This window comes from Anoplophora glabripennis, unplaced genomic scaffold (genome assembly GCF_000390285.2).
Source record: "Anoplophora glabripennis isolate ALB-LARVAE unplaced genomic scaffold, Agla_2.0 scaffold132, whole genome shotgun sequence".
Taxonomy (NCBI): Eukaryota; Metazoa; Arthropoda; class Insecta; order Coleoptera; family Cerambycidae; genus Anoplophora; species Anoplophora glabripennis.
In genome coordinates this window covers 1076326-1091023 of record NW_019416288.1, presented here as the reverse complement: position 1 = coordinate 1091023, position 14698 = coordinate 1076326, and positions in this window count along the sequence as shown.

Sequence of the window (14698 nt, the reverse complement as noted above, 5' to 3'; positions counted from 1 at the left end):
AGTTTTTTGTCACAATTGGTGTTTATTTTCATGATGGCTATTAAAAATAATTATAAATATTGAACCCTCAACATATAATTTCAATAATAATATTAAATTACAGGTGATTAGTTACTGAATAAATCTGTATTGCCCATTTTCTTGTTTTTATTCTTAGATTTCCTAAAGAGGGTGGAAATGAAATTGGAATTGGGCAAAGCCATTAAGAAAAAGGATTGGGCGCTCTCAAAATTGTCACAATTTCAAGAGAAGTTTATTATTATTAATAAAAACGGCGTTAGAAATTTGTCTAAAAATGCAGTGCCAACTTTAAACTTGCCAAGAGTGGAAAGCAAACTGTCGTTTAAAAAAGAAAACAATTTAAGAAATAGAAATATATTTTTTTAATAACTCCTATGAAAACAGTACCCCAAGCTACAGAAAAATTGTGTACCATGTATTAAAAAACTTTTTGAATGTGAACATGTTTAAAAATATGCATAAGAACTTGTGAGGACTGTATCTGAGAAGTATATCGATGTGAGAATAAATTATGACGTTAAAATATTTAATTCAGTGAAATCTACTAAAAGACAAATATTAAATAAACTAACATTACTTAAAGGACAATAAATATATTTAAATTATTTTGTAGGTTTATTTAATATAAGCAAGAAATGAATATTTCTCATAAGTGTAAGAATATTGGTTAATCCGGACCTGTTCAGAGTATGCGCGGTCAGATTACCTCGCACACTCCACTTCCCTGCAATTTGGATTCACCGGTTCCCATGCTTTGGGATAGGAAACGTACACTCTAGGTGCTCTGTGATTGTAACTGTAGAACAAGAAGTAGAAGAAGTACCGTCAGCAGTAACCGTAAAACAACAAATAGTAGAGGCAGTGTCAGTATTGTTACTATTAAAAAATTTTCACCTCAAAGTAGTAATGTTCGCGTCACAATCTGTTATGAAAGTAGCTGCTGATCTGCGGAATGGATAACCGGTATATATTTGTGAATTATCTAGTTTCAAGATTTATAGATATTTTTCCGAAAGTGTTAATGTCTGAAGGTTAAACGGTGCATTTTCCTTATCGGTAATTTAGAAATAGTCGGCTGGTTGCTGTTTTCTGCAGAAGCGAACTTAGATATTGCCGATGTAGTTCTATTGGGGTAATGCCAAACGCTCACTCAAAAACGCTCCTTGTAAAGTTTTATGAATAGAATATCATTTTTTTCTTCTATATACCCTGTATGAGCACAAAGATCTATGCACATCTTCTCCAGTTCGTCACATCTGTATCCAGCAAAAGTAAAAATAGCAACCAGCTAAACATAAAACAATAATGATTCCATGTTGAAAATATGTTTTCTATCACGCGCGCTCGCTATGGAACCTATAGCGAGCGTTGCGCTATGAAAATAACATCACGCCGTAGTACTATCTGGCACTTTCCGTGCACATAACCCCCAACGCTATAGCTCCCATAACGATTCGCACTTGTAATAGAAAATGGTATGTGCAACTCGTTCGGAAAAGTTGCCGTAGCGCCACTTGGGCGCTTTCCGCACTCGCTTCGCTCGTGCGTCAACTGCGCCCGCGTGGCACTATTGGCAACTTTTCCTCACTCGTTACACAATGTACTATGACTAGAACTATTTCAGTTAAGATAACTGATATACTGCGGGACTACAAGTTGTACTGTTACCACTTCGACACTCAGGCATCATGCCCCTGAACTATATTAAACAAGACAGATCCGACCTGATGCTCGAGCCTATATTTTTCGCCCGTCTGCCAGTGATTCGCAGGCGGAATTAGCATACACGCAGAGAGAGAGTAGAACGCTTTGCGTCCCTAGTCTAGTAGTAAATATCGTAGGCAGGAACAAGATAGGTTATAAAGCACGTAGGCTGGCAAGACTGCAATATAAATGTCTCATAAGTTGCAATTATCCTCGCTTTATATACGTCCTCCCATTGTGCACTGTCGCCAACCTTGCTAGTTCCATAACTAATGCCCCTTGGGTGCTCATTTTTGTACGCAAATGTGAATTATTGCGCTCGGCATATATCAACTTTTTTACCAACGATGCTCATGTTATAATGCTAAGAAGGAAAATGGATTACAGGGCACTTAGTTTTACACGAAATTAATCATTTCAGAAATTGTCTACTTGCATAGGTACTCTACATACTACGAGATCTGACAATAAAATTCCCGGAATGGATTCATAAAAATTTCACCTACAGTGAGAACGTTTAGAATGCAAACCGTAAATAAAATACGCCCTGTATAATTTACGCAAAAACACTCGGACACGTCAATTTTTAAAACCATTTATGTTTTTTTTGTCACCATTGTTTCGATTATGACGTCATTAGGTAATCTCTGAGACGTCATCATGACACTTTTTATATGGGACAGTCAATTGTTTCATTAAATCTAAGTAGAAAATGCAATATGCTATGACCTTAAAGTTGATAGTTTTCTGTATAAAAGGCTTCAAAGTTTGTAAAAACGAAAAAAAGGAACAAAAAAAACTAGTCAAAAAAAATATTACGAAAAAATCACATGATAAACACAACAAAAATTAATTAATCAAGATGTTCGAATTGTCACCCTTCTGCTTCTTGACAATAGACAAGCCTCTGTTGGAATTCTTGCAATATCTACACATCCGATGGTGTCTGGCTGCATAGCTCTAATTTCATCTCGAATTCTTGCATTTAAGTCATCAATATCTTGTGGTTTATTATTGTAGACTTTCAGCTTAAGATAGTTCCACAAAAAGAAATCAAGGGTGTAAGGTCAGGGGACCGAGCTGGCCATTCGATAAAACCTCTTCGGCCTAGTCAACGATTAGGAAATATTTCATGTTAGTATGTAGTCATGTAGTTACGAACATTTGCGGAATAATGTGGAGTTGTCCCGTCTTATTGATACCACCAACAAGCTCATTGGGACTGTTCGGAACATTATCTTCTGGGAATAGCCCTGCCAAATTCGGAATTATTTGTTGTTATAACCTTTGTAAATATTTCTTCCTGTTAGATTCCCATCAAAATAGGTCCAATAATATTGTTTCTTACAATTCCTGTCCATACATTTACTTTCTGAGGGAACTGGGTGTGTTGTAACCTGAGGGGTTATTTCTTTGATTATCTACCTTTAATTAATTATCTATTTCATTTTCGAAAGAGTTACTACTTAATTCTCGAAAGGGAGTTTATTTGATTATCTTTATGCTTTAATTAACACGCGGAAACTTAGAAATGTTGTATGTTCAGAAAATGCATTTCATTCACTTACCGTTTCATTGCTTACGTGGAATGTTATCCAGTGGCTGGCTATACATGGTGGCACTGAAGTTGGAGAAACAAAAGGAAACACAAAACTTCCAGGAAGTGTTTTATTAACAATAAACAAAACAAACAAAATAACAACGCAACGGCTCGGCGACATTATTAATTAATTGATTCAAACGCGACAGCGTACCGAGATTCAGAAAATGCGCGCTTTATACAAAATTTGGAAAAACTATCAAAATTAATTAATTAGCCCGAGACTCTAAAGTTAATATTTAGTCTGCTCAATGTGAAACGTAAGAACGAACTGCCGTTTTCTTGCAGATCTTTCTCGAATTCCACAATTCGCTTTGACCGCGCCCATTTCTTGGATCCAGAAGTTTCGGTTCTTATCTTATTGGCGGGGACCTGAATATCGGGACGCTTGTATATCTATCTAATTGACTGAATTTACATTTATAACAATAATTATATGACTTACTAGTAACCCTAGCCTTCCCCTATGACTCCGCGTAGCAATTACGGGACGGATTAGTCGATCTCATTTAATCTACTCTTATAGCTTGGAAAAATCCGTCAAAAAAACCCAGCTGCTTAGGTATACTCTCTTTTCGAATTACTATCAATTTTACAATATAATTTAATTCTAATGTGGAATCTCTACGCTCTTTTTGTGGTATCGCGCGTTATTAAAAAGATGGGGTTCTACGCGGCGCCTCCCAGACGCTTAACACATGGCCTCGACAGTCTAAGTGAACTTGTTAAAATATTGGTAATTTTCTCCGAAGAACTGTCTTGACGACCTACTACTTGAAAACCATTAACCCTCCGATAATTTATGATGACTGAAATATCTTACTTTCCGAGAACTAATAAATAAATTACTGCGCGTCCCAGCTTTTGTTACAGTGTACTTCTATCATCCAGTGGGGATTATTAGGGGCCCAGTAGCGACAATTCTGTATGTCAACAATGTCATTTAAATAAAATGTAGATTCATCGGAAAAAACAGTAGTATTAATGAACCGTAGATTTCTCATCATTTCTTCATGATCAGGGTCATCATCATTTAATTCTTAAATTAGCTGAATCTTATAGGGATGTTATTAATTTTTTTCCATGTATTTTACAACAGAACTTTGAGTAACCTCATGATTAGATGCCATTTGCCTCGTAGAACACGTGGATTCTCTTGATCATTTCACTTCATCACAACCTGTCAGTTTCAATGTTTCAATTCTTTGTTTTTCCGTTAACTTTCGTACCATTTTTAATACTACCAGAAAATATTAAAGAATAACTAAATTTGACAACTATTTTAGAATAATTTACGGAACTGTCAACATGCTTGGCTGCCTAGATGACTAAGATCAAGGAATTGAAAATTTTTAGCTTCCAAACTTTGAAGCGCTTTATCTCGAAAACTAATTTTAAGTTCATAGTATTGTATATTGCCATTTTCACGAATGTTTTTTCTACTTAAATTTACTGAAACAACTAGATGTCCAAAAAAATGTCATGATGATGTCACAGAGATTATATACTGGGGTCATAATCGAAACAATGGTGTCAAAAGAAAAACAAATAAATTTAAAAATTTACGTGTCCGAAATTTTTGCGTACATTATACAGGGCGTATTTTATTTACGGTTTCCATTCTAAACGTTCACACTGAAATATCAAAGTACTGCCATTAGGTAGGCGATACACACCTTGTTAGATGATGCTGCCCTTGTTCAAAACATTCTCTTCAGTATTCTGGCCATGTGCCTTTGAACATTAAGAACATCATAAAATCGGTGTCCTTTCAATGTATTCTATATTTTTGGAAAAAGAAAAAATTAGTAAGGTGACAAATTTGGCAAATAAGGCGGAAAGTCTAACTTTGTGATTTGTGATTTGCGATCACGAGTACTATTGTGCTGAAGAAGCCAATTGTTCAACCAATGTTGTGATCATAAAAACAGACAAGCATGGTTTTGATTTGTAATCGCGACTTTCTCTGACGTTTTGTTTCTGGGTCGTGTTGAAGGCACCAGGTTTCATCTTCAGTAAGTATTTTGTCAGAAACCTCTTAATGGGAAGAAGTATCAGATGAAATATCAAGACGTATCGGGTTCTACACATCTGTCAAAAATCTTCACAGAAATTTTTCTCATTTTTAAAATCTTCGGTTGAGATCTTTCTTACTGATTCTGTATTCAAGCTTTTCTACCACAATAATCCGTATGCTCAGATCTCACTTGTTATCGTACCCTTTCACGTTTCACAATTTCGATGAGTTTTCAGATACCCAGACTATCCGCTGCTTTTACATCTTCTCATTATACTTTAAACCTTTTATGTCATTCAGGTACTGCACAGCTCCTCATATGCTTTTATTTTTATAAAGTAAATATTAACCGATATATTGTAAATATTCAACATTGTGTTCGTAAACACTTTAATAAAGTTTTCTGAATTCTAATACTTTTTTAATGCTGTATTCAGGATTCAATGAATCATAGATACTTCTATTTAACAAAAGGATCAGTATTCATGAATTGAATACACTTGTATTCTATATTCACGGATTTAATATTTTTTCTGTATTCATATTATATAATTCACTTTCATTTAGTGCAACATATTTTTAGTAATACATATGCTTGCTAAGTATAGGTTTGAAATCTGCATTTTAGAAGAAAATTTAGCGCGTGTCTCGATAAAATTTCAAAAAAATGAAATCCTTGACTACTGCGCAGTATGTAACAAAATTAAGAATTGCTATCGTAGAGGAGTATTCAACTGTATTTTTTAAAGATAAACCATATTTACATTTTAGTTCATTATAGTGTTACAATATCCCTTTTTAACTGTACTTAGTTGCTTCATTCGTTATCCATCCACATAGAGTGAGAATTTATGACTCCAGAACTAAATAATTTATTTTATTTCAATTAAACGGCAATAAAGTTGACGCCTGTGTCTAATTCCTTAGCGCGCTTATAATTTATTTCCACTCCGTAAGTAAAAAAATATACCCCAACTATAAATATGTACAATAATTTAAGTAGCCATAACCTCTTAGATAAACGCTTCGTAAATATATATCTAATTAATTACCATAATATGTAAATTTTATTAGGTCGTTAAATATTCTTCAAATATATTTCGGTTTCCGCTGTTGGTAGTAATGATAAAATGGTTTTTATGGTGGCAGTCCAAACACTTGCTTTGGTTTTATTTGGTTTTATAGACTCAGTTGTGTTAGTCAATGTGTCATAAAAGAAATAACATATAGACTAATATAAAACTCTTTAATTATTATATTTTAAGTGTCAATTACTATAATTTACTTTTATTACTTTAAATCATATATACATGTGAGTGATATCTATAGTTTCAGGAATTCGATAATATGTATACATTTTTATTTACATTCAATTTTAATACTACTATTTAATCTATAAACGCATTTTATTATATTATCTGGATATTAAATCCAAGGGAATATGCAGTGCTTGTTTAAAATATTAAGTTGGTGCCTGAGTTCTTGGACTTTTTTTACTTTCTCATAAAGATATTAAGCTAATTCGAATAAATAAAAAATATGTATAAAGAATAATATAATTACATTATAATAATATAATAGCTGGAAACTACCAAGGTCCGCATTCACTCGCGGGTGGGATGGATTCCGGTAGTCCCTGTTGCATAGTCCGGTTTAGTGTCATTCCGATCGGAGATGACTGCATTCCTGGCTGGTACGGCTGTGTATGGAAGTTAAAAGTCTGAAATTAGACAATGTTAATATGGACCCAAAAGTCTTGTCGAGGGTTAAATTTGAAGTTAATATTTTTCATTGATTTTTCGAAAGTGAGTCGAAAATTTTTCCATCCTTGGCTTTCGTTGGCAACCTCGGCAGTAGGTTTGGCACGGATAGTCGTCGTCGTTCAATGGAACGGAGGACTATCGGTGTGACATTTCTGGTGTAGTCGTCTCGCTGTAGAATTTTGGAAACATCAGCGATTTTATATATTTATATGTCGGAGACTACAGCGCTCGTTCGCATGCCTACCGACTTCGAAGTAACTGTCTCTGGAACGATTGCTCGTCGATCACGGTCTGAAATTCGTGCGAAATTTTCGAAAGATGCACGATTTTTATTATGCAAATATTACATCAATTGATGCTGAACTCTTCACATAAAAACATTTTATCATCGCGGCGAATAAGTTTCCCGAAACAAGGGTAGAAATTGTGGAACTGATGGTAACGATGCGTAAAACATTTGCGTGTTTCACAATGAACTCTGGCGCGCGAATTATGTCAGATCTAGTTATGATAATTTATCAATAGTTTTTAAAGTACCTGTACTGTATAAGGCCTGACTACAAATTCAGTTTCAGATATTTTCCACACGTAACATAATTGTTAAATATATTTCAAAACGACGCAATCTGTCTTTTTAGGAAATATCATATTGCTTCAAAATTTTACATTTTTAACTGTCGAAAAAGTTGGCGCCCTCAACTTGAGAAGCCTCTGATCAAAGTTTAGGAATTGTCTTTTAACCTTTATATTCCAAATGTGATAGTAATAGCACAGACAATATAGCGTATCGCTACAGACTGCTACTTAAATGCTGGAAATTGGCAACCCTAAATGGAAGCAGGGTCTCCTTATCCGGCTTCCAGCTATAAAATTTAGCGTGGTAACTCTTCTACTTGCTAATAGGCGGCAGTTCCAGCGGTGGCTTTGTTTCCAAATAATAACTGCTAAATAAATTTAATGCTTTCAATTATGTAATTAAATTATGTAATTAAAGAGATATGGAACTTATCTTGTGTTTGGAAATCACATTTGCCTTAAATGTTAAATAAAATAAATCAAGTTAGAATTAAAACTATGAATTTACCTAATTAATTATTTATTTTATATCACCTTGGAATGGGAAAATTCAAAAACTCGAAAGTAATGTTTTTAGATTTGTGCGTCGACTTCCAATATGGTACGATATGAAAACGTATATTTAAAAAAATTGCATTATACAGATTGTGTATCCTTAGATGGGTACTGCCTCTTATTGTTGATTCCTTTAGATAGGTAAATATTATTTATTGACACAAGTGTTGCATATTATGGATGTCATTGGTAGTGCCCATATTTGTGACACAAGGTGTTCAAAAAAATTAACACAATGTAAAATTGCTGGAACCTCAGGGAATAGTTGTATACGAAATTTATTTAAAAAAAAACAACAAATCATCAATCAATACAGAGAAAGATAATGCGTTCGCTACTGCTGTTGCAATTTTTAACTAACTTTTTTGTTTTTCGACATACTGACTTCGGGCCGTTTCCATTCAACGCAGAACGGACAATCAGAACCAGAGTAGTGGGGAGATTTTTTTAATTATTTTTTTAATTCAACGCGCCGTTTCCGAATTATAAGACCTTTTTTACTGTATCACCTTACACACCTCTTCTTTCCGAAATTTATTTTCCACACACGGACTTCGGACCTTTCCATTCAACGCAGAACTGTCATACAGAACCAGGTTTGTGTGGAGATTTTTTCAATTATTTTTTCGATTTAACGCACCGTTTCCAAGTTATACAGCCTTTTTACTATAACACGATATACCTCTTGTTTCCAGAATTTATTTTCGACATACGGACTTCGGACCTTTTGCATTCAACGCAGAAGGAACATACAGAACCCGGGAGGGAGGGGTTGACATTTTTCAATTATTTTTTCGATTCAACGCACCGTTTCAGAGTTATAAACACTTTTTCCTATGACGTCACACACCGTTGGTCCCGATTTTTTTTTGACATGCAGGTTTTGACGTTTTTCACTCGTTCACCATGGGAGATTTACTTGTTCACCATGGGAGATTTTTTGATACTTAAGAGTCTAAGCAAATACTGTTTTTTTTTCTTTCATATATTGTGACACCCCGCTCTGCGTCACCCACCGAGTGCTCTACTCAGAACCAAGGGGAAATTTGTTTATATTTCCAGCCATTTCCGAGTTACGAGCAAAAACCATTTTTTTTTTCTTATACTGTGTGACATCATAGATCGATAACGAAGGCTTAACAAGGCCACGCGCTCTACCTCACGTTCCCTCCCTAGGTGTCCTGAAATTGCTGGGGAGACTCCTGAAGGCAGCAGAGAGAGAGAGAGAAAGAAGCTCGCTATGAGGACAGAGTCACTCTATCTCTGTCGCACACTATAACTCTATCTCTCTCGCACACAATCAGACAAAAACGACAGAAACGGACCTTCTTTTAAAAATACATGGGATTTATCATTATTAGAATAACCCATTTTAATTTAAAAAATTAAAAAAATTACAATGGGTTATCCTGATGACGAAAAATAAAACATAACTGTATTATTCAAATAACAATAATGTGCAAAAGTTCTTCAGAAATAATGGCAAATTTATTTTTGAGGAAGAATCCCGTCAACAAACACTAAAAAATATTATTATAAACCTTAGGTGGCCAGAAAACAGCCCCGATCTCATTGTCAATCCTTTAGACATATTTTTTTTACCTGAAAATTTGCAAGTATTGAAAAAAAAATTACAGGACGAAATGCTTGATAATTTTGAATTTGTTTTTGAAGCAATTAATAGTAAATTGAAACATATTTTCAACTGTATCATCACAATCACTTGCATGTTGATTTGTAAAAATTGTAGGTATATTAATGTTATTTCGTTTTTAGATATTCTCCTTATGTTGTTGTAAAGGTTAGTTATAAAAAGCGTTGTTTGTTATTTTCATAAGGATGAATTTTAATTTTTTTTTAATGATTTTTTTTATTTTAAACATATATATTTTATGCCAGTAAATTTTGATGTCAAATGAAATAAAGGAAAAGTCGTACATTTGTATTTAAAGTTTCTTTCTATCTTTAATTATTAAACCTATAAGTGGATGTCAAATACAAAAAAACACCTGTACCTACATTCCGCGACGTACAAATAACCCGCCTTGTATATTAAATAAATTTATCGTCATCATCAAATAGTAAAAAAAATATATTACAAGCTGTTTAAAATATTATTACGAATTTTGTTTACTTGGAAATATATTTTCTGTAGTATTTCAGTACCAAAAAATGAAAATAGTAGGTAGCTAATTAATGAAATTATGATTAAATAACTTAATTGTAACACCACTGCAGAATATCATATGATATATACATAGATATTCGTTGATTCTTTAAAAACATTTTTATCAATACCTACATCATACATTGAAGTAAATACAGTTACGTAAAAAACAGATATTGATAAAAATGTGTACAAAAGAAATCCGTAAGTACGCCTGGCAACATTACCAAAGTTTTGTTTATATGTTGCTAGGATACGCTTAGGTATGCGGGCCGTTGTATTTGATTCTTCCTAAAATTCTGCTGGTGGTGTACTCTACCGGCAATTCGGAAATTTAAAACTGCTAGCCTATTCCAGGAGCGATCTTTGGCGATAGCTATTTTGTCTGTGGTAATAGTTAGTTCTAAATTTTATTTTCTTGTATCAAACAGTTTCGGAAATATATGAAAAAATATGCTGGGTTCACTTTTACTGCACTTGGGAAAAATAACGCAATACGCATGCGCTAATCAATCATATCCCTCATAAATCTTCAGAAAATTCTCAATAAATCATCAGTAAATCCTGTATCTCATTCTAGATCCCAGTACATCCTTGATACATTCCAGTATATCGTACAAATTCTCTCTCCCCTTACCTTACCAAGAAATCGTAGTACATCCTCATAAGTATACACAATAAATCCCAATTTGTTCCCTCCCTGTGTATCTTGAAAGTGCAAAACTATTCTTTCTTTACCCCATTCTTTTGCCTGAATCAAACTTTTCATTTAAAACAATACACTTACTTAGCTTATATAATTCGCTAAAACAAAGTTAAATCCTAAGGCATTTTGCATGTTCTTCGTTAACTACTTTACTTCTCATGCCCGTTGCCGCTTTAGTTTCCAATTCCCTTATTTAGAATCCGCAGACATGACTTTTTTTGTCTTTACCAAGCAGGAAGTCTATAACGGTACAAGTCTCTTCCCTTTTTTCATCATCGAATTAGAAACTGAAACTCTAATTTATAATCTCATTTCATGGTGATGCATGTAGATCGCAGATTAAAAACTGCAGATTGATGAAAGCTATTAAGAAACGTAAATGATGTTATAGCCGTATGAGACGCAACGTATGATCGATTTAAATTATGTTACTTTCTTTTCCCTTATTATTCAGGTCCATTGACGCATGTAGCCGATAGTTTTTGTGTTGCTTAAGAAGTTGACGATGCACCATGGAATTGGTTTTCTTTATGTTTAAATCAATGTTAAACTGCTAAGAGTTGAGGTAGAAAATAAGAAATGTTATCCAACATCCATTTATCAGATATGTCATAACGCTATGATTATTCAGAAGGAGTGATGGACTGTATGAATACGCAAATAATTTTAAACAAACAATCGTTGGGAATAGCTTGAAGTTGAAAGCAGCACACGAAACATAGTAAAATGACAAAGATACGCACTTGATTGTGTTAATATAGGAAATCTTAATAATAAGGTGTACAGTAACACAAAAAACCATTTCCAACAAAAAATCCGTGGAATCTTTATGTTTGAAAAGGGTTAAAAATATATTATTTATGCAAAAATGTAATGATAAATAAAGGACTATGTTAAAAATCGGTCAATTTCTGCCCCACTATGGAACTTTCTGTAGCTATCTTAAATGATTCCAATAGGTTTGTATGTGATAGAAATACACTTCGAAGGCTGTTATTCTACGCGGAGAATCCCCCAGTTGGCTATATCCAATGATTATGATTCTTTGGATATGCGCGTTATCTAGATAGTCCATCCCAATAACCCCACATCCTGACGTCCTTGAGACATCGAGTCTCAAGAGCAGCGGTGAAGATGAAGACAATGACTCATGATAGCGTGCATGGACAAGTCTGAATCAATGTATGATTCTTGAACTTTCTCAGTGATTCTAAAAAGTATAAAGGAAGTAAATACTGCAACATTTTCTTCGAGAAAATGCCGCCTGCATACATGTATTGGCATCAAATACAAGCCTACTGGAGTTATTTAACATTGCTACAAAAAGTTCCGGGGTTGGTTGAACATGGATCGATTTCAAAGAATCTACGTAGAAGCTGAACAAGTAGTTTTACCCGACCTTACGCGGATATTGCCATCTGAAGGATCTTCCCTACAAAATGACAGACTCAGAAGTTATTTTTATTAAATACAAGCCTGTTGGAATCATTTAAAATAGCTACAGAAAGTTCCATAGTGATGCAGAAATTGACCGATTTTTAACATTGTCTTTTATGTATTACATAATATATACTTTGTCCATATGTGGGCTATTTTCTACATACAAAGTGTTTAGATAGTAATAAGCCAAACGCCACTAATAAATTATAACAACAAAAATTCCTATGAAACTTTTTTGTCTCCCTTAAAATTTAAATAATTGGTATAGATTTACGAGTACAATAGCAAAATCTTATACGTTAGTTGTACGAAAAATTCCATTTTAAAAAAAGGTGTCCTAAAAGAAACGCAGGATTTTATATGAGGAAAAAGATTTTATTAATTAAAAAGTTTTTACATGTTTTTAAATGATGGACATTTCCATTAAATATGAAAGAGGATATTGAAAAAATGTCCTGCGCACCTCATTTGGCAGACTTGGCTGATTTTCGTTGACAACTCTGCGAATTTTAGCCTTTAATTCAGGATGGTATTCTTTTGAGCAAAATAAACATTGGACTTTATAAAACTCTAAAGGAAAAAGTAGCATGGCCCAAGATCTCATGATTTTTGTTCCCAAGACACTTCACAGTTACGTGAGATGAGTCGTCCATTAAATTTTTACCGCAACAAGTGGATAGTTTGAAATACTGAAGCAGGTGACACCAACCTGCTGGAATCATATGTCATCCAAATCCATTCCATCCAAATGAGGTTACAAAAAATTCAATAGCATCTCTTGACATCGTTCTCCTTTGACAGTTACTGCGTTTCCAACCTCATCAAAAAGAACGGATCAATCACGCCACCAGCATAAAATCCATACCACACTGTAAGTTATTCTTTGAGTGAACAGTGCTCGTCCTGGAATGACCTGATGATTGTCTCTGCCCCAAATTCGACAGTTTTTCTTGTTCACATACCTACCCACTAAGATAGAAATGTGAATCGTCACTAAAGGGATTTTCTTAGCAAAGTCACCTTCCGCTTGTTGATTCTCCAACATCCAATCAACGAATGTCCGGCGCTTTAAATGGTCATCTGGTTTTAATTCTTGTGTTAACTGAATCTTTAATGGATGCAGATGCAGATATTTTTTTTAATCCGTTGCATTCTGTTTTTAATTGCACTGACCGACGGCCGGCGCTGTGAGGTTACGGGAATTTCTGCCAAACTATCAGTCAATGTAGCAATATTTTCGGCTGAACGGCTAATATGAGGCCGGCCTGTTTTTTTATTGTCTGCAACCAAACCTGTTTGTTCAAATTTTGGAATTAATCTTTTCAAGGTTGTTTCATACTTACCGCATTCCTTCTACCAAAAATTCCACCTAATTTGCGCACAGTCTCCGTACTTGTAATAAATTTTCACAGTCTTTACTCGTTCATCCGTCGTATAGCGCTCCATTTTGTCTAACCGCAATCTGTTTACTACAACACGTGACCCTATCCAACTCTACGGAATGAAAATGGCGTCGACGAAAGGTCGTTTTTTACCCCTTTGGAGCATTCGACATTATTATAATATTAAAACACGTATACACAAAGCAAACGCGAAGCCAGTAACTGTCGTTATTACCGGTTTCGTACGGTGTCCTCTAGCGAAAGGCCGACGCGACGGCTATGATCATCCGACCGAGTACCGAGCTCTAATTGTAATTCATTTTCCTAATCATTACTCATCATCAGCATATACCAGAAGTAGGGATAATAATTTCATGGCCATAAATATGGAAATAATATTCTGATCGATTCCTAACAGTTAAGTGTGCTTAGAACATTAAATCAGTTTCAATTTGTTCCTGTCCGATTTAATCCGTTGACTTCGTTTTACATACAACTAAAATGAAATTTGCATGGCATTCCACAATACTATAATTATATACTCATATAAAAAAGATAGGTAATAGGTTTGTTTCTATACCCTTGGTGTTCTTGAGTTTAAAAGCTGTAAATACATTTTTTTCTGTTTTCAATAATAAATTGCCGTATCGAAATATACACATATGATAAGTACTTTGCATATGTCGCAAGTTTCTATAACCATGTAAAATCATCTATTTATATTTTTTTCCATTTAAATTACAATAATTTATTACTGCCGCAATACA